Consider the following 19259-nt stretch of genomic DNA (forward strand, 5'->3'; position numbering starts at 1 on the left):
AGGGGTCTCAGACCTGGAATCAGTCCTTTGGATGAAGGAAGATCTGTAGCTGAATATTAAAAAATATATTTTTTGTATGCAGAGTGCTGCAGGAGAATTGCTGTAACCCAAGACAAGGTGAAAGCAGATGCTGGCCCTTCTTAGATAATGCTGTAAAGCAGTCATTCACTCTGGCCCCTCAGCCTCTGGGGGGGGCGGGTAGGCTGCCTGCCAGCATCCTGTCTGGCCTGGCCAGTCACCCAGACTGCAAGTGAAATATAGGCAAGGGACAGCTGCCACATGGAGCAGACAAAGGAACCATGAGCAGATAGAACCCTTCAAGCTAACTCAGAGAGCCAACCTGAAGGAAGGAGGAGAGGCCAGAGGAATGTGGGAGCAGCTTGATGTACAAGACTCAGCTGCCAAAGGGCATCCCTGTGCTTTGCTCCACTCCGCTTGATCACTGGGAGCCTTTGCTGTTGGCTCCATTAGCCCCCGTTGCCTTCCAGCTCCTGGAAGAAAAGGAATCAGCCTTTCTTCTCTCTTGGCTTTTTATTTATTTATTTTAGGCCCCTGAAGTCCAGGCCCAGTAGGCAGCCCGGATCTACTTTCATTAATCATGCTGCATGCCGCTGCCGCGCACCCTCCGGGGCTCGGCAGCTTTGAGGGACAGCCAGAGCTTCTGGTGGGAACTGTTTGCCGCTCTAATTGACCTTCACAGGGGAGGCTGGGAGGCAGCAGGCTCCATCATTTGCTTCTCTTTACACTGGCTGCTTCTTCACTCTCCTCCAAAAGGGATATGTCTTCCTTCCCAGCACCGCCTCGTTCTGTGGCCAGCTAGGGCAGAAGTTCAGCCCTCACTTTACAGAGAGAGAAACTGAGGTCCTGAGGCCAACTGGTGATTTGCCCAAAGCCATCATAAGGCCAAGCAGTGTTGTAAGGAGTGAATATGGTATTGTACCGAAATGCTAAGGGAAATGACAGCTCCCCCTCCTTACCCACTTGGCGTCTAGAGTGAGTTCCCACAGGAAAAAAAAAAGAATTAACCTTGGTTTCTGTAGCCACTTGGAATCTGCCAAGAAGCAGACCCATCACTCATGCCTTTGAAGTACATGAAAAGGTGTTCAAATGAGGGAGAAACACGTTTTTCTGCTTTCCTCTGGCCAAAACTTCAAAATAATAGATTCAAACGCTGTTCATTAATAATAGAAAGTGAGGTTAGTGTGGTAGTTGCCAGGGAGAAAGGCAGTCAAGACTACTGGGTGCTATTTCTTATTCTGCTCAATCACAGTCCACTGGTCTAAGCCTCAGTTTCCCTCTTTGAAAAAAAACTGAGTAATGCCTAAGCCATGGTGATCCTTGCTGACACCATTGGTTTAGTACTGATGGAGAAGGTTTCGAGACCTTTAGCTTTGAGGGGGTTAGGAAGTACTATATTTGACTTCTATCTCCTAAAGTGCTATATAAATGTCAGCTATAATTATTATCTAACTGGATCTAAAGTCTAATCTGCCACTAACTAAAGTCACTTAATTCCCTCAGGACTCAATTTTCTTATTGTCTATCAAATGACAAGATTGGGCTGGGTGATCTCTAAGGTTCCTTCTAAGTTTGAAATTCTACCATTCTGCGGCATGTTATGTTCTCTCTCTGTGCTGCTTATCAGTGCTAATAATGCTAGGAATGGTGTCAGAGTTGCTTAACATGATCCTTTTGGGTGCCAGGTAGCCTGGCTTTATTTTATAGCCACAGATGGTACTCTCTAATCCAGCTGACTTGTATCTGAAACAAGTAGAACGCACTGTAAGGGGAAGTTGAGGAATGGAGTATGATTGGATCATTGCAAATCCATCCTCACAGCTGGAAAACCATTCTACTGACAGTGGCCCTCTTTTGGGTCTGTCTCCAGTCCTCCTGATCTATATCTTGCCACCGGACCCAGATGGCTCTGGAAGAGAAAGTGAGGCTGGTGACTTTGCACAGCCCTCTCTCACTTAAATCCAATTTACTTGCAAGTCATGGCATCACCTCCCTGAGATCATAGTCCTCTTTAAGAATGAAAGACGAACAAGTGGCACTCTTAAACAAAAAACAGAAAAACTTCAGCTAACTGGAACCTATCTAAGCAGACTTATCAAACAACACAAATTTTTCTGCAATCCATTTTTAGAAGAAAAATGTTGAAGACAAGAAAATAAGTAGGTATCAAGGATTTATTTTTAATAGACCCTTTTAAGGGTTTGTTTATTTTATTTCTAGAGCAAAGTGAGCAGAACTGGGAACACAATTTATACAGTAACCACGACATTATAAGTAAAAATCTTGGAAAGACTTAAGAATTCTAATCATTGCAATGACAAACCATGACTCCAGAGCACTATAATGAAATATACTACTCACCTCCTGACACCTAGCGTGCAGAATGACACATACATTTTTGGATATGGCAAATGTGGGGTTTGTTTTGCTTGACTATGAATATTTGTTACAAGGATTGTGACAAGGATTTATTTTGTCAAAAGGATTTGGAGGAGGAAGGGAAGAGCTAAAGGGGGGAGGGTATGCCCTCCCCCAAAAGAAATAAAAATAAAAGAGGGTCTTTGAAGTATCTTTAAAAATGCACTGAAGGAGAGAGAAGAAAGTTCCAAGGGAAACAGACAAGTAGGTTAGCTTTGAAAATAGCATGTTGGCTTTATTATGTACTTAAAAAAAAACAAGCAGTATGTAATAGAGACTCATAGTTTCACATATAATCCTCTTTTCTTTCATGCTTTGTATAAGAAATGTTTGTGGGTTGAATTCACAACAATTTTTTTAAAAAGCGACTTTCGAGGTATGTTCTGAGGTCACTAATAAGTCTACGTAATCTATAATTTATACCTCTGCCTATATAGTCCTAATTGATAATTAAACAGTGTTTATCATTATGATCCTAAGATTGAGTTACAAAAGAAAGATTCAACTATGTTGATTAGACAGTATTGACTGAGATGGAAAAAACAGACGCAGAAATTTTGATTTTTCAGCAATTACTACTACTATATGGCCTTGCTGTCCACATGATTCATTTGGCACAACATGCAGTCCTTAAAGGCAGTCTCCAACCTTCTCTACCCTCTTCAAATTTCCAATTCTATCTCTCTCCCTGCCTCCCCCACCACGCCTTTACTTTCAGGAAATGTACTGGCTCGCTATTTCACTGAAGAAAATCAAGGTCCTCAAGTCTTTCTTCCATTCTGTTTCATCATATCTGGCTTCACTTGTTCTTTCTCTTTTCTCCTATCTCAGAGAAGAATGTCTCTCCCCATTTCCAAGACTAATCACTCTACCTGTACATGTCTCCATAACTTCTCTCTCTGTCTCTCTGTGTCTCTCTGTCTGTCTCTGTGTCTCTGTCTCTGTCTCTCTGTCTCTCTCTCTCACACTCACACACACACACACACACACACACACACACACACCTTTCTTCCTCAGTTATTCTTCCTCTCTCTGGTATCTTCAATCTCTTCCTTTCTACTGGCACTTTCTCCTCTGTCCTCACACACGCATTTTCTATCTTGTCTTTAAAAAGACACTTCACTTCTGGTTCTGCTCCCAATTCTGAGCTTTGAATATTTTAGTTTTTTTTCCAATTGCATGTAAAAACCATTTTTAACATTTGGTGGTTTTTAAAATTTTTGAGTTCCAAATTCTCTCCCTCCCTCCCCACCCCCTTCATTGAGAAGGCAAGCAATTTTATATCGGTTATACATACATGTTCAGTCATGCAAAACACATTTCTAAATGTTTAACAAAAATTTTAAAAATACAATACAAGATAGATAAAGTTAATTTGGGATTTTCTAAGTCAACATGGGGCCTTCAAGTATCCGTTGCTATTTGAGTACAACACTGTTGCTCTAGAAGACTGGTTATGAATAATATTTCCCACCTCTTGGCAGAGAAGTGATGGACTAGAGGTGCAGAATGAAACAGAATTTTTCAGAATCATTCCATGTATAGATTTCTTTTGCTTGACTTTATTTGTTACAAGGAAGAACTTGAGGTAGGGAGGAGTTAATGGGAGTAATAGGGATACTAAAAAGAAAAAAGAAAAGATGAGAGTGCCAATAAGACATTTTACAAATATACATCAGAAGGAAGTTCAGAACAAGATAAGACAAACAGGGCAATGTCAGATCTAATGAGTTAAATTTAATAAATCTGCTTTTTAAAAAACAAAACAAAAAGATGTTTCCATATTAGTCATGTTATGAAAGAAAACACAGAGCACTCCTCCCCCAAAAAAGAAAAATCAAGAAAGTAAAAAAACCAAACATGCTTCAATCTACATTCAGACTCTATCAGGTTTTTTTCTCTGGAGGTGGACAGCATTTGTCAACATACGTCCTTTTGGAATTGTGTTGGATTATTGGATTATTGAGAAGAGCTAAGTCACTCACAGCTGATAAGCATACAATTTCGCTATTACTGTGTACATTGTCCTCCTGGTTCTGTTCACTTAACTTTGCTCATCAAAGTCTTTCCAGGTTTTTCTGAAATCCACCTACTCGACATTTCTTACAGCACAATAGTGTTCCATCACAGCCATATACCACAACTTGTTCAGCCATTCCCCAATTAATGGGAGTCCCCTCAATTTACAATTTTTTGCCACCACAAAAAGAGTTGCTATAAATATTTTTGGATGTATGGGTCTTTTTCCTTTTTATCTCTTTGGAATATAGACTTAGTGGTGGTATTTCTGGATCAAAGGGGTATGCACAGTTTATATCCCTTTGGGCATAGTTCCAAATTGTTCTCCAGAGTAACTGGATCAGTTCACAACTCCACCAACAGTGCTTTAGGGTCCCAATTTTTCCATATCCCCTCCAACATTTATAATTTTCCTTTTCTGTCATATTAGCCAATCTGATGGGTGTGAGGTGGCACTGGAGTTATTTAAATTTGCATTTCTCTAGTCAATAGTGATTTAAAGCATTTTTTTCATGACCATAAATAGCTTTGATTTCTTCATGCCTTATGCCTGGTCATAATCTTTGACCACTTATCAATTGGGGAATGACTTGTATTCTTAAAAATTTATCTCAGTTCTCTTTGTATTTGAAAAATGAGGCCTTTATCAGACAAACTTGCTGTAAACTTTTTATTACAGTTACCATTTTGAACTGCATATTTCCTTCCATCCTATTTTTCCCATTTATCTTTCTCCTTTCATCTTGTTCCTCCTCAAAAGTGTTTCACTTCTGACTACCCCCTCCCCCAATCTTTCCTCCCTTCTATCACCCCAATCTTCTATTATCCCCTTCCCCTCCTACTTTCCTGTAGGGAAAGATAGATTTCTATATCAAATTGAGTGGGTATATTATTCCCTCAATGAGCCAATTCCAATGAGAGGAAGGTTCGAGTGCTCCCCCCACTGCCCATCTTCCCCTCTATTACTTTTGTAATAGGTGCATGCTCTTTCATGCACCTTTTATCTGAGATAATTTACCCTATTCTACCTCTCCTTTCCCCCTACTCCCAGTGTATCCCTCTTTGTCACCCCTTAATTTTGTTTTAGATATCATGCCATCGCAGTTAACTCACACCTATGCCCTCTCTATATATAATTTTTCTAACTGCCCTAATTATAAAGTTCTTAGGAGTTATAAGTATCATCTTCCCATGTAAGAATTTAAACAGTTTAACCTTATTGAATCCCTTATGATTTTTCTTTCCTGTCTACCCTTTTATGCTTCTCTTGAGTCTTATATTTGAAAGTCAGATTTTTCTATTTTGCTCTAGTCTTTTCATCAGAAGCGTTTGATAGTTCTCTATTTCATTAAACATCATTTTTCCCTTGAAGTACTATTCTCTGTTTTGCTGGGTAAGTGAGTCTTGGTTGTAATCAGAGCCTTCTGGAATCTCATATTCCATGCCTTCTGATCCTTTAATGTAGAAGTTACAAAATTTTGTGTTGTCCTGACTGTGGCTCCATGATATTTGAATTATTTCTTTCTGGCTGCTTTCAATATTTTCTCCTTGATCTGGGAGCTCTGGAATTTGGCTGTAATATTCCTGGGGGTATTCATTTTGAGTTCTCTTTCAAGTGATGATCAGTGGATTCTTTCAATTTCTATGGTCACCTTCTGGTTCTAGGATATCAGGGTAGTTTTCCTTGAAAAATTCTTGAAAGATGTCTAGGCCCTTTTTTTGATCATGGCTTTCAGGTAGTCCAATAATTCTTAAATAATCTCTCCTTGATCTATTTTCTAGATCAGTATTTTTTCCAATAAAAAATTTCAATTTTTCTTCTATTTTTTCATTCTTTGGATTTTGTTTGATTGTTTCTTGATGTCTGATGGAGTCATTAGTTTCCCCTTGCCCAACTGTAATTTTTAAGAAATTATTTTCTTCAGTGAGCTTTTGTACCTCTTTTTCCATTTGACCAATTCTGCTTTTTAGGGCATTCTTCTCTTCAGTGGATTTTTGTGCCTCTTTTACCATTTGGCCAATTTTGGTTTTTAAGGCATTATTTTCTTCAGTATTTTTTGTACTTCCTTTACCAAGCTGTTGAGTCTTTTTTTCCCATGATCTTGTATCATTCTCCTTTCTTTTCCCATTTCCCCCTCTACCTATCTTATTTGATTTTAAAACTCATTTTTGAGCTCTTCCAGGAATTCTTTTTGAGCCTGAGACCAATTCATGTGTTTGCTTTGAGGCTTTGGATGTAGCTATTTTGACGTTGTTGTTTTCTTCTGAGTTTGTGTTTTGGTTTTCTCTGTCACCACAGCAACTTTCTATGGTCAGGTTCTTTTCTGCTGTTGTTTGCTCATTTTCCCAGCCTAGTTCTTGACTTTTAACTTTATGTTAAAAGCTGGGGTAGCGGGGGCACTGTCCCAAGCTTCAGGTTTTTTGTAGTCTATAAGTTTTCAGTTTCCAAGGTGGTATGATCTAGGGAGAAGTGTGGTCACTGCTCTCCTAGCCTGTGCTCTGGTCTGTGAGCAAACTCAAGCACTCTTTTCTACCCTAGAACTGTGAACAGGGACCGCACTCCCTTGTGGCCACACACTCAAGTGTGCTAGTGATCCCCCTCATCCTGAGAATGAGACCCGAATCTGCTTATGGACAATGCAATAGAATTCTGCACCCAGTGCCAGCAAAGGGTCCCCTATAATCTTCTTCTGACCAGTGTTCCAAACCCCTTAAAGTCTGTGGGCTGAGAACTCCACTGCTGCCAATTTACTCACCCCAAGGCCTGCTATTGGCTTGCTGGGGCATTGCCTGTACTGGACTGTGCTCCATTCTCACCCCAGTGAGACAGATCTTTTCTGCAGAGTTTCTCAGTTGTCTTGTAGGGGAAAATTGTTTCACCCTGTCCTTTTGTTGGTTCTGCTGCTCCAGAATTCATTTTGAGGCATTATTTTAAAGTTGTTTGGAGGGGAATTTGGGAGAGCTCAAGTGAGCCTTTGCCTTTCTGCTAACATCTTGGCTCCCAATTCTGAAAGCCTTAAGAACACTGATCAATTAAATAATCAGCTGTGATACCAGAGAATACTGCCCACCTGAATGACAGAGAGATGATGCAGAATAAGAAACATATTTTTGGACTTGGCTAACTTGGGAGTTTGTTTTACTTGATTATGCCTATATGATATGAGTTCCTTCTCTTCTTTCTCCCTTCCTCCCTTCCTTTTCAGTATGTCGGAGTGGGGAGCAAAATAGAAAGGAGAAAAGAAATAAATGCTTAGTAACTGAAAAAAAACCCACATCACTTAATGTTGTTTGTCACAGCCAAGATAATTGTACAGAGAGGTCATAATTTTATGGTTGTCTTGATAGTTTATGTTTGAAACTCCTCTTTGAAAAGTATGCTAATACATGAAGACATATGAACTAATTCAAAGTGAATCAAGCAGAATCAGGAAAACAATATACACGGTGATTATAGCAATGAGAAAAGGAAGGAAGGAAGGAAGATAGAAAGAAAGAAAGAAAGAAAGAAAGAAAGAAAGAAAGAAAGAAAGAAAGAAAGAAAGAAAGAAAGAAAGAAAGGAAGGAAGGAAGGAAGGAAGGGAGGAAGAAAGAAAGAAAGAAAGAAAGGAAGGAAGGAAGGAAAGAAGGAAGGGAGGAAGGAAGGAAGAAAGAAAGAAAGAAAGAAAGAAAGAAAGGAAGGAAGGAAGAGAGAAAGAAAGAAAAAAGGAAAGAAGGAAGAAAGAAAGAAAGAAAGGAAGGAAAGAAGGAAGAAAGAGAGAAAGAAAGAAAGAAAGAAAGAAAGAAAGAAAGAAAGAAAGAAAGAAAGAAAGAAAGAAAGAAAGAAGGAAGGTAGTAAGGAAGGAAGAAAGAAAGGATGGAAGGAAGGAAGAAAGAAAGAAAGAAAGAAAGAAAGAAAAAAGGAAAGAAGGAAGAAAGAAAGGAAGGAAGGAAGGAAGGAAGAAAGAAAGGAAGGAAGGAAGGAAGGAAGGAAGGAAAGAAGAAAGGAAGAAAGGAAGAAAGAAAGGAAGGAAGGAAGGAAGGAAGAAAAAGAAAGAAAGGAAGGAAGGAAGAAAGGAAAGAAGGAAGGGAGGAAGGAAGGAAGGAAGAAAGAAAAAGAAAGAAAGAAAGAAAGAAAGAAAGAAAGGAAGGAAGGAAGAGAGAAAGAAAGAAAGAAAGAAAGAAAGAAAGGAAAAGGAAGGAAGGAAGGAAGGAAGGAAAGAAGGAAGGGAGGAAGGAAGAAAGAAAGCAAGCAAGAAAGAAAGAGAGAAAGAAAGGAAGGAAGAGAAAAGGAAAGAGGGAAGGAAGGAAAGAAACTCAACATTGTGTAATTATACATGCAAAGTGCTCTGATAAAGTGATAAGTATTCGGAGAGATATATATTTAGATACATAAATATCAAGCTGTACTTTAGAATACTGTATAAAAACCCTAGGGTTACTGTGTAAGTTAACGACAAAAAGCATTTATTAAGCACTTACTCTGTTCCAGGAATTGGACTAAGCACTGGGAATACAAATACAAGCAGAAAGACCATCCTTGCCCTCAAAGAGTTTACATAGTTTACATTCTAATGGGGAGGAAGAAGAGGGTGGGGAGGAGGGACCTCTGCAGAGTGAGTGGGGAAGGTGGAGAAAACGCCAGAGTCAGGAGTAGAACCCAGAGAGGAAGGAAGGCACTGGTGATCTAAAAGCCATTCTCCTCGGTCTATTTTGTCGGTAAAGGTAAATGGCAGGTAGGGAAAGTAGAGACAGGCTTGGGTTTCTGCGATGGGCTCTATTGGAAGAAAAAGGAAGCCAAAGGAAGTATCTGGTCTCTGCTTGGGATAGATGGTATGTGATAACTGACAATAGGGAGGTGATAGAGCTGCCCGCTTTTTATTTCACTTCAGTTTCCTCTGCAAAGAAGAAAAACCTTTGCATTGGAAATGGTAAAAACAAAAATGACTGACAAAGAATTGATAACCAAGTCAGCTGACCCCAACGAACTACTTCCTGGGGCACTAAAAGGCCGGGATGATAGGACTGTTGAGCCTCTGTCAGTAACACTCCCAATGCACACTCCAACTGGCAGGTTGGGTCCCCAGAGCAAGGCTGGTTGTATTTCACTTCAGTGTTCAGTTAACCCTGAGGGTTAAGGTATTTTATAATTCTATCATTCATGAGCCCTTATTCAGTGTATTACCACCAATATTGATTAACCAATTACCACATCTCGTCAATGTCATCTGACCAGTGACTAAAAAATAAACATTTATATGACACTTACTATGTGTCAGGCACAGTGCTAAGCAGTTTTTATAACATCATCTCATCTGATCATCACAGCAACCCTGGGAAGGTAAGTGCTTTTATTTTACAGCTGAGGAACTGACACAAACAGAGATTAAATGACTCACACAGCTAGTCTCTGAGGCCAGATTTGAACTCAGGTCTTACTGATTCCAGGCCCAGCACTCAATCCATTGAGCCAGCAGTTGCCTCTGATTAGTGTCCCTAATAACAATGGAACCAATTAATATCAATGATATCTTACAAAGAGATATTTGCTGATAAGATACAGTAAGAACCAAAGTATATAGAAACATATCTGCTCCCCAACTGGGGCCATTTTCTCCTGTATATCTTAGTCTGTAGGGAGTATAGATTCAAACTTAATGCAGTTGCTATAAAACATTCCCCCTGAAACCAGGATATGTTTGTGTGGGTCAGAGACCACTACTCACATTAAAAATAGACAGAGCCTGTTCTTGAGAAAAGGTAAAAAGGAATTTATGGCTTTCTCATGAGAAAGGACACGCCCCAGTGTGGCCCAAAATGATGCCGGCAGTGTGTGTGTGTGTTGCATACAGCTCAAAGCAAGTTATATAGACCCTAACACAGAGTTCCCCCACCCCCCACTGGCTCCTCTTCCCTTTGACTGGGTTTGGAGGTCACATTCTAAATTCGGAATCTTTTCCAAGCAACAGAGAACAAAGAACAAAAAGGCAGGCATGAGACTAGAGGCTGGTATTCAGCAAAAAGGGAGTAAAAGCTAGATAAACAGGACCTTGCAGGTGTTTGTCTATTGATGTAATTTCTTATCTCTACTTTCTCAGCAGAGCAGTTTCTAAAAATATAGAAGGGGTGCAGGGTGGGGGTGGCTGGTAGGAAAAGTGAGGTCTTGTCCCACACTGAGGGGGCTTCACTATTTCAGCATTCCGCTCACATTCTCCTTTACCATTTTGGTCCCTGGATGAGAGTGGGCACAAACCACAAAGCGTTCTTCCCACCAAGGTGCAGCATCTCCAACGAATAGGTGCAGTGTAGCCAAAGAATGAGTCACTCTCCCTTGCTTGTAGGACTCTGTGCCCTGGCTGTCAGGTCAATCCAATGTTAGGAAGGCTGCTCCTCAACGCTGCACTGGCTCACTAGGCTCTACTACTGAAGCTATGGCAGACTCTACCATAAACTTCTCTCAATTGGCTTCTAGTGACTCTTTTGACCTTTTAAAACTCAAAACCTTTTTATATTGCACATCTAATAAGAAGGAAGAATAAACACACCAGAGAGAGAAGAAAGAAAAGGGTAATGGATTCAAGGTCACGTAGTGACCACATGGGAGAAGGGCTGGAAGTAGGGGAAGGAGAGGAGTCATACACAGCTAAACCAGAAAGAATCAACAACCCACAGGCACCCAGTGAAAGAGGAAAGAGAAAGTAGGACTTAGACCGGCCAAAGAAGGATATATAGAGGGGGACTGTCAGCCCTATCAGAACAGAAGACTCAGTGAGTAAGTGTACATACATTTACTAAAGGACTGGAAATCCTAAGTCTTGCTCTTTCCCCAACTTCCCACCTCTTGGTGCCTGCCTGTTCACAGATACTACAATATAAGCTGCTGTTTCTTTACCCACATGTAGCCAGTAACCTGAATTTTGCCTCAGCATCCAAAAGGCCAGGGTATTAACTGGAGAGAGATATAAATGTAAATTAATACAGAGAGATGATCTCTCCCTAAATGTCAGGAATTTTTTTTTAACCGGAAGCTTGGAGCAATTGTGATTGAACTCATAACTTTCTACTTAAAACAAACTCTTTAAAGTTGCAAAGGAGAGCAACACATGGATTTTTGGGACCATTATATATCCCATAGGCCTAAAATGGGCTAATTATTATAACAGGCTGTTTCAGGGAGGAGAGGGAGCTCATTGGAAAGGGCTACAATTTTCTCAGTAAGGCAAGAGATAGGGTCCTCAGCTGAGAAAGAGAAAGAATGGGGAGGTGTGAGAGGCTTGAGGAGACAAAAGAAGTTTTGGAATAGCTCCTCCCAGAATGGGGAATGAAATACTCAATCAGGAAGGAGTAAAAGGATTGCCTTGTTGCAGTGAAGGCCTGTGTAAAGTTGGGTAATGTGATTGTATAGTAGAGCCAATCAACACAGTTGTGTGACTTCCTCCAGCTCCTTTCAGCAGCAGGTGAGTAGGAGTGATTGATTGATGGTTAGGTGATGTGTGGAGCCTACATTTTTGGGATCAGTACTCACTCCTTGTAGAGAACACGGTATGTGACTGATTCTACAGAACTGACACTTGCCAGTTTATAGTCTCAGGTTCCCATCTTAATCTAGACAATGTAATATTTTTGTGAGTCTTTCTTTATGTTCTTCCAACATTTTTCTAAAGAAAATGAGGTCATTTAGATAGATCAATATGTCGAGATAGTTTATATCACCAACTACCTTTTCCACAAGTCATTGAAAAGTGGTCCATATCCCTCAAAATTTCTTAGGCCATATGCCCAAACTGGTAGATTCATATTGCCCCTTTTTCCTTATCTTTCTTCATCTTGGAGATTTGATGGTACCCATTGCATAGGACCAATCCTGAAAATAATTTGTTGCCTAATATCTAATCAAAGACATACTGGATTTGTGTCATGAGGTACTAATCTACCTCTACACTCTCTTGTTTGAAATCTGATCATCCATATGCACATACATCTTTCCAGTCTTCCATACCATGACTATGGCTTAGAACATACAAAATGTGGAGTTGTCTTGATACCATTGATTAATAGCTCCTTCAAATGATTCCAGATATTTTTCATCTCTGAGAGGGCAATTTTCTGAGACTTCTCTTGAAGAAGTTGTGTGTGCATTGGGTGAAGAAGTAGATTGTGTGCATTCCTCCCTTAAGAAAGGTTACTGTCCCACTCGTGCAGTGAGAAGCACATCAGTCACACACTGAATTTCTTTCTCAGATGTTCTTTCTATTTATCACATTCTGGAAAATCACCAAATCAAACTTCTTATTATCTATCCTTTGTTTTTCTTTTTCTTTAAAATTAACTTCTTACTATAAGCAAAAAAAGCAAAAACAAGTAAGAAAATATTGTAGAAAAACATAAAAAGAGGATTGTATACAAAACCATGAATTTCTATTATGTAAAGCTTACTTTTAAAGTATATTTTAAATTTAAAATGATAATACCAATATTGTCCTGCTTGTCTGTGTTCACTTATGAATTTTCTTCTGCTCTCTTCTCCAGATTTTAATGTTTCGGTGACAGTCCTTTCTGCTTCTTCTTTTTTTGTATCACTTTCTTCTTCTTCTTCTTCTTCTTCTTCTTCTTCTTCTTCTTCTTCTTCTTCTGCTGCTGCTGCTTTTCCTCCTCCTCCTCCTTTTCTTCCTCCTCTATTTCTCTCTTCCTATCCTTCCACAACTTTCCCCTTTTCCGAGATGAAAGCTCTCCACTATAACGAGTAGGTCTAGTCAGGCAAAACAAATTCACACATTGGCCATTTTTGAAGATGTATGTTTCATTCTGCACCTGTAATGCATCATCTCTTTACTAAGAGGTGGGAGACATGCTTCATCTTCAGTCTTATGAAGTCATGATTGGTCGTTCTTTTGATCATAGTTTTTAAGTCTTTCAAAGTCATCTTCTTTCACATTATTGTAGTCAGAGAAATTATTCTCCTGATTCTGCTCAATTCACTCTTCATCAGCTCAGATATGACTTCCCAGGTTTCTCCAAATGTGTTCCTTTTGTCGTTTCTTACAGCACAATATTCCACTTATAATCCATAATTTGCTCAACCAACCCTTGATTGATGGGCACCCACTTTCTTTCCAGTTCTTTTTTACAACAAAAACTTCTTCTAAGTGTTTGTATGTATGGATCCTTACCCTCTGTTTTTTACCTCTTTGGGTTGTATGTCTAGTGGTATTATCACAGAATCAAAGGCATGCAGTTTGGTGACTTTTGGAGTATAGTTATGAATTGCTTGCTAGAATGGCTGGACCAATTCTCAGATCACTAACAACAGTGTGCTGTTTATGCACAGCTTCCTCTACGTCCAAAATGTAATTTTCTTGATAGATGCAAGGTAGAACCTCAGAATTGTTTTAAGATACATTTTCATATTACTGATGCTAAGTATTTTTATGTGGTTGCTAATAGTTTGCATTGCTTCTTTTGAAAACTATCTTTTTGTATCCCTTAACCCTTATATTTAATGTGAAATGACTCTTATTCTTATGTATTTATATAAATTGCCCATATATCTTAGCTATCAGACCTTTATTAGAGAAATTTGCTGCAAAGATTTTTACCAGTTAGCTTTTCCCCTTATAATTCCAATTGCTTTGATTTTGTTTATGAAAAACTTTTAATTTTGTGTTATCAAAATTATCTTTTATGATAATTTTCATTTGTTATTTGGCCAGGAACATTCTTCTACCCATGTTATGATATGTCTCCTTCTGTTCTCCTTTAATATGTTTATTATATGACTTTTGACATTTAAGTCATATGTTCAATTGAAGCTTACTGTGGTATACTGTGTGAGTATTGGTCTAAACCTAATTTCTGTAAGACCACTTTCTAGTTTTCCCATGCAGGTTTTGTTGAATAATGAATCTTTACCCTAGTAGTTGATGTCCTTGGATTTGCTGAACACTATGTATTTTTACAACATCTCTTTGTGTATACCTAATCTGTTCTATTGCTTAACTTTTCTATTTTCTAACCAGTACCAAATGGTAACTATTAGATTTTTTCTTCCTACCATTTTTAATTATTATTCTTGAAATTTTTGACCTTTTGTTCTTCCATATGAATTTAATTTTTATTTTGTCTATCTCTGTCTATATAATAATTTTTGGCACTTTGATTTTATGGCACTAAATCCATACATTAATTTAGGTAATATTGTGATTTTTATTATATTAGACTGCTCCATCTATGAGCAATTGATGAGACTCAAATTGATTAAGTCTTCCTTTCTTTTTGTAAAGAGGTTTTTCTTGTATTAGTATTCATATATTTCCAGTATATCTTGGTAGATAGACTCCCATACAGTTTATATAGTCAGTTATTTTGAATGGAATTTCCTTTTCCATCTCTTTGTGATGAATTTTGTTGGTTGCATACAGAAAGGTAATGATTTTGTGGATTTATTATATATTCTTCTATTTTACTGAATTTATTAGTTGCTTCAATTAGCTATTAGTTGAGTATCTAGGGTTCTATAGGTAAAGCATTGTATCGTTTGCAAAAAGCAATCTTACTGGAAAAAGTGCTAGTATTTCTCCATTGCAGATATTGCTAGCTCTTGGTTTTGGATAAATATTATTTATGATATTAAGAAAAATCAATTTATTTCTATGCATTCTAATATTTTAAACATAAATCATTGTTGTATTTTGTTAAAGGCTTTTTCTGCATCTATTGATAAAGTTCAGTGGATTTTCGGTATGAATATGCCCTATTATGTTTATAGTTTTCCTAATTTTGTATATATCTTTTATATTTCTGTTTTCATGCATCTGTTTATGAGATTTTTATGTCCTAACACATAGTCATTTTGTTGTAAATGTGCCATGCAAAGAAAAAAAATTATACCTACATCAACAAAATAGAGAAAGGACAGGTTGATGAATTGGGCATGCAATTAAAAAAAACTAGAAAAAGAACAAATTAAAAATCCCCAATTAAACACCAATTAAGGAATCCTAAAAATCAAAGGAGATATTAATAAAAATTTAAAGTAAGAAAACCATTGAACTAATAAATAAAACTAAGAACTGAGTTTATGAAAAAATAAAACAGACAAGCTACTGCTTAATTTGATTAAAAAGAAGAAAACCAAATTACCATTATGAAAAATGAAAAGGGTGAATTCACCATCAAAGAAGGGGAAATTAAATTATTATTAGAAGCTATTCTGCTCAGTTATATGCCAATAAATCAGACAACCTAAGTTAAATGGACAAAAATTTACAAAAATATAAATTGACTCAACAACACAAGAGAAAATAGAATACTTAAATAACCGTTTCTTAGAAAAAGAAATTGAATAAGTTATCAATGAGCTCCCTAAGAAAAAGTCTCTAGGACTGGATGGATTCACAAGTGAATTCTACCAAACATTTAAAGAATAATTCTAATACTATATAAACTATTTGGAAAAAAAATAAGCAAAGAAGGAATCCTACTAAAGTCCTTTTACAACACAAATATGGTGCCAACACCTAAAACAAGAAGAGCCAAAACAGAGAAAGAAAACTATAGACCTAATGAATATCGATGCTAAAATTTTAAATGAAATGCTAGAAAGAAGATTACAGCAATATACCACAAAGATCATACACTATGACAAGATGGGATTTATACCAGGAATGCAGGGCTGGTTCAATATTAGGAAAGCTATCAACATAATTGACCATATCAATAACAAAACCAACAAAAATCAAATGATTATCTCAATAGATGCAGAAAAATCTTTTGACAAAATACACCACTCATTCCTATTAAAAGAGATCTAATGAGGATTTTACAGTTTAATGTGACTTGCTAACCATGTGACCTTGGGCAGTCATAACCACTCTGGACCTTAGTGTCCTCATTTGTAAAAAGAGACTCGATGGTCTCTAAGGTCCCTTCTGTGACTGTGATCCTATAATAAGACAATGGTGTTCACTTTCTTAATGATCCCAATGACTTTCCTAAGAAACTTCGTGCATTTCTTCTATTTCATCTCAGCAGCCAGATGGTTGTGTTCCTTACAAGTACAAATGGTCAACCCAAACCTTATTAATCAGGGCAGGCTGACTAAAAATACTATGTTGTCAGAGCAGGCTATGACAATAAAAGATAAAAAGGAGTGACTTAATAGCATTTATTATTTCCTGTTATGACCTAATGCTGAGCAATTACACTTGTAGCTTTGAGGAGTTAAGAGAAGGTCAAGGAGAGAAAAGCTGTGTCATTACCATCTCCATCTTCAACAAAAGCAGTAATCATCAACGTTTATGGAGCATCTCAACCATTTGCGGCTCTGCTCCAACTCCCCACCAAATGCTTCTAAATTCTAAGAAGGCAAAAAAAACCTATTGTTAAATTAGACTAGATGCTCTCTAAGTTCTTAAAAATAAATTTCTGAGTCTACATCTAAATGTTTTAATGCTTATAATATCTACCTTCTTCATCTTCTTCAAAGTCCAAGTCTTCATTGTGGAGGTGAGGTGATTCTAGGCTCCTAAAGGCTTCTTCAGTGAACTCTATGTTTGGGCAGATCTTACCAAGCTGGAAAGACTTTGAACAAAGGCCAGTTGTGTGCTGCTTATCAAATGATCAATGCTTTTTTGGTCACATCAACTCATAATGTCTACTAAGGTGTGGAGTAGCTGTGATCTGGCTCTTAGGAGGTAATACACACACCAAATAAATCAAGAGCCAATATTGGGTAACTGGGCTTATTCTTCTGCAAGTGCTAACAGGAAAGGACTTGCTTACTCATAATTCTATGAGAACCAGAATGCACAAAGGGGGAATTGGCTAAGACGATGACCGTAAGGAAGGGAGTAGTTAGCAGTTGATGGCAGTGATCAGAGAAGTTGTGAGCCAATGGAAACAAGAGGCAGAGGCCAGAAGTGCATGAGACAACCTACTGGCTAGAGAAAAGATGGCAACAGTAAAAAGCAGGTGGTTTTTCAAAAACAAAGGTGAAGAGCTAAGATCAAGGCAAATCATGAAATGGCCACACCCAGGCTCCTGGCACTTCACCTCCTCGTGTCATAAGTCTTTGTTGAGATGGGAGCTCTACATGAACTGTACCTTTGGCCATTCCATTCCTTTCCTATTTATCATATGCCTTGCAATAAATTTTCTTTAATTTCAAACACAAGTTTAGGATATAAACTCATTTATAAAAGTTTATATAGGGGAAGATTCTGAGCAATAAGATTTCATAAGGTATTAAGAAACAAATAGAGAAAAAAGTTTACAGAAAGCTTGGTGAGAGACTGAATTAGGCTAGATTATCCTAAGAGTATCTGACTCTGGAAAGGATGATACTGGAAAGAGGACAACAAAGAAATTTTTAAAAATGGGAAACCTCTGCCAAGATGATTCTAACAAACTATTCTTTCCATCAATAAGAATGGAACTAACACTTCTGTACTCTAACATCACAGTTGCCCGATGTGTTGCTTGAGAAAGTATGTCTCACTAAGGAAAATGAAGATGAAGAAAACACCTAAATTAGAATAAATTTACAGAGAGAAGGTGACTCGGTTTTGAGGTCACTGAGTTACTGATTTTCAAGTTATCTGAAAAAAAAACATCTAACACTTGGAAGAAAACCACAGACATTTTTGCTATTCTAAAAAAAAGAGGGAAGCAACTGAGAAGCCATCAAAAAATTACTGACCCCAATCCCAGTTTTCCCATCTCTACAAACCTTTATGAGAATGATAGATACACATGCCGAGCATCTTCTTTAAAAATTATGAGAAAGGAATGGTCAGTAAGTAAGCAATATTCCATAGAAGACCATATCTTTGCAGTCCCAGAGTTGACAGAAAGGTGCAGAGAATATGAAATCCCCTTGTCTTCTTGTTGATTGATTAATACCTAGCATTTATATAGCACTCTAGGGTGTTCGAAATACTTTATATTTGTTATCTCATTTGATCCTCCCAGTGGTCCTGGCAGGCAGGTGCCATTATTATCCCCATTTTATAGATGAGGAAACTGAGGCTGAGAGCGGTTAAGTGACTTATCCAGGGTCACACAGCATTTGATTCTGCAAAAAAAATGTCACCTTAAAAGTTCTTCTCCAACAAGATGTCTCCCATGCCTTTATCAGCGACATAATAGATCACATGAAAGAAGGAACTTTGCTACTTTAAGTGAGGCACAAAGCAAAAATATGCATTAAGAGGAAGCTAATAGTTTATTATTTTAGCACAAATTTATGATATAATCAAATTATATTTTTTAATATGCTGTAGGTACAGTGTTGTTTGTCCTTTGTTTCGAAGAGGACCAATGACATCATGGGGTGATGTCTTGACTTGCACATGAATTGAATTTAAGTGAGGCAGAGTTGCACAAAGTCATCAACCTCACTCTTTCTTCTGGAGTCATGAAAGTCCAGTGGTAAGACAAAAGTCAGAACAACTGGCAATGGCCTGGGATACTCTGGACAATCTTGGCATCTTCCGTGTCTGACCAAGCTCTATGGGCTCCATAGGGCCTGCTTTGGCTGCCTACATGGCCATTGGAACAAATTGTTCTCCTCCACCCATTCCCCTGGGGGATGTCTTCATAGACACCCCACCTAACTCACTAACAGGTTTGAGGTCTGTCAACCTGATTTAGCCCATCTGTGGAAACGGTTTTACTAAAGTGTGGCCACTGTGCATGCTACAACTTCTTGGAGCTTATGTACAGTGTGTAGAGTACTTTTGGGTCTCCTGTGCCATAAATGAGCAGCATATTTATGGACACTTGATAGAGTTTAGAGAAGATTTTTACTGCTTAAAATAAAATCACAT

Source organism: Trichosurus vulpecula, chromosome 9, assembly GCF_011100635.1.
Source record: "Trichosurus vulpecula isolate mTriVul1 chromosome 9, mTriVul1.pri, whole genome shotgun sequence".
NCBI lineage: Eukaryota > Metazoa > Chordata > Mammalia > Diprotodontia > Phalangeridae > Trichosurus > Trichosurus vulpecula.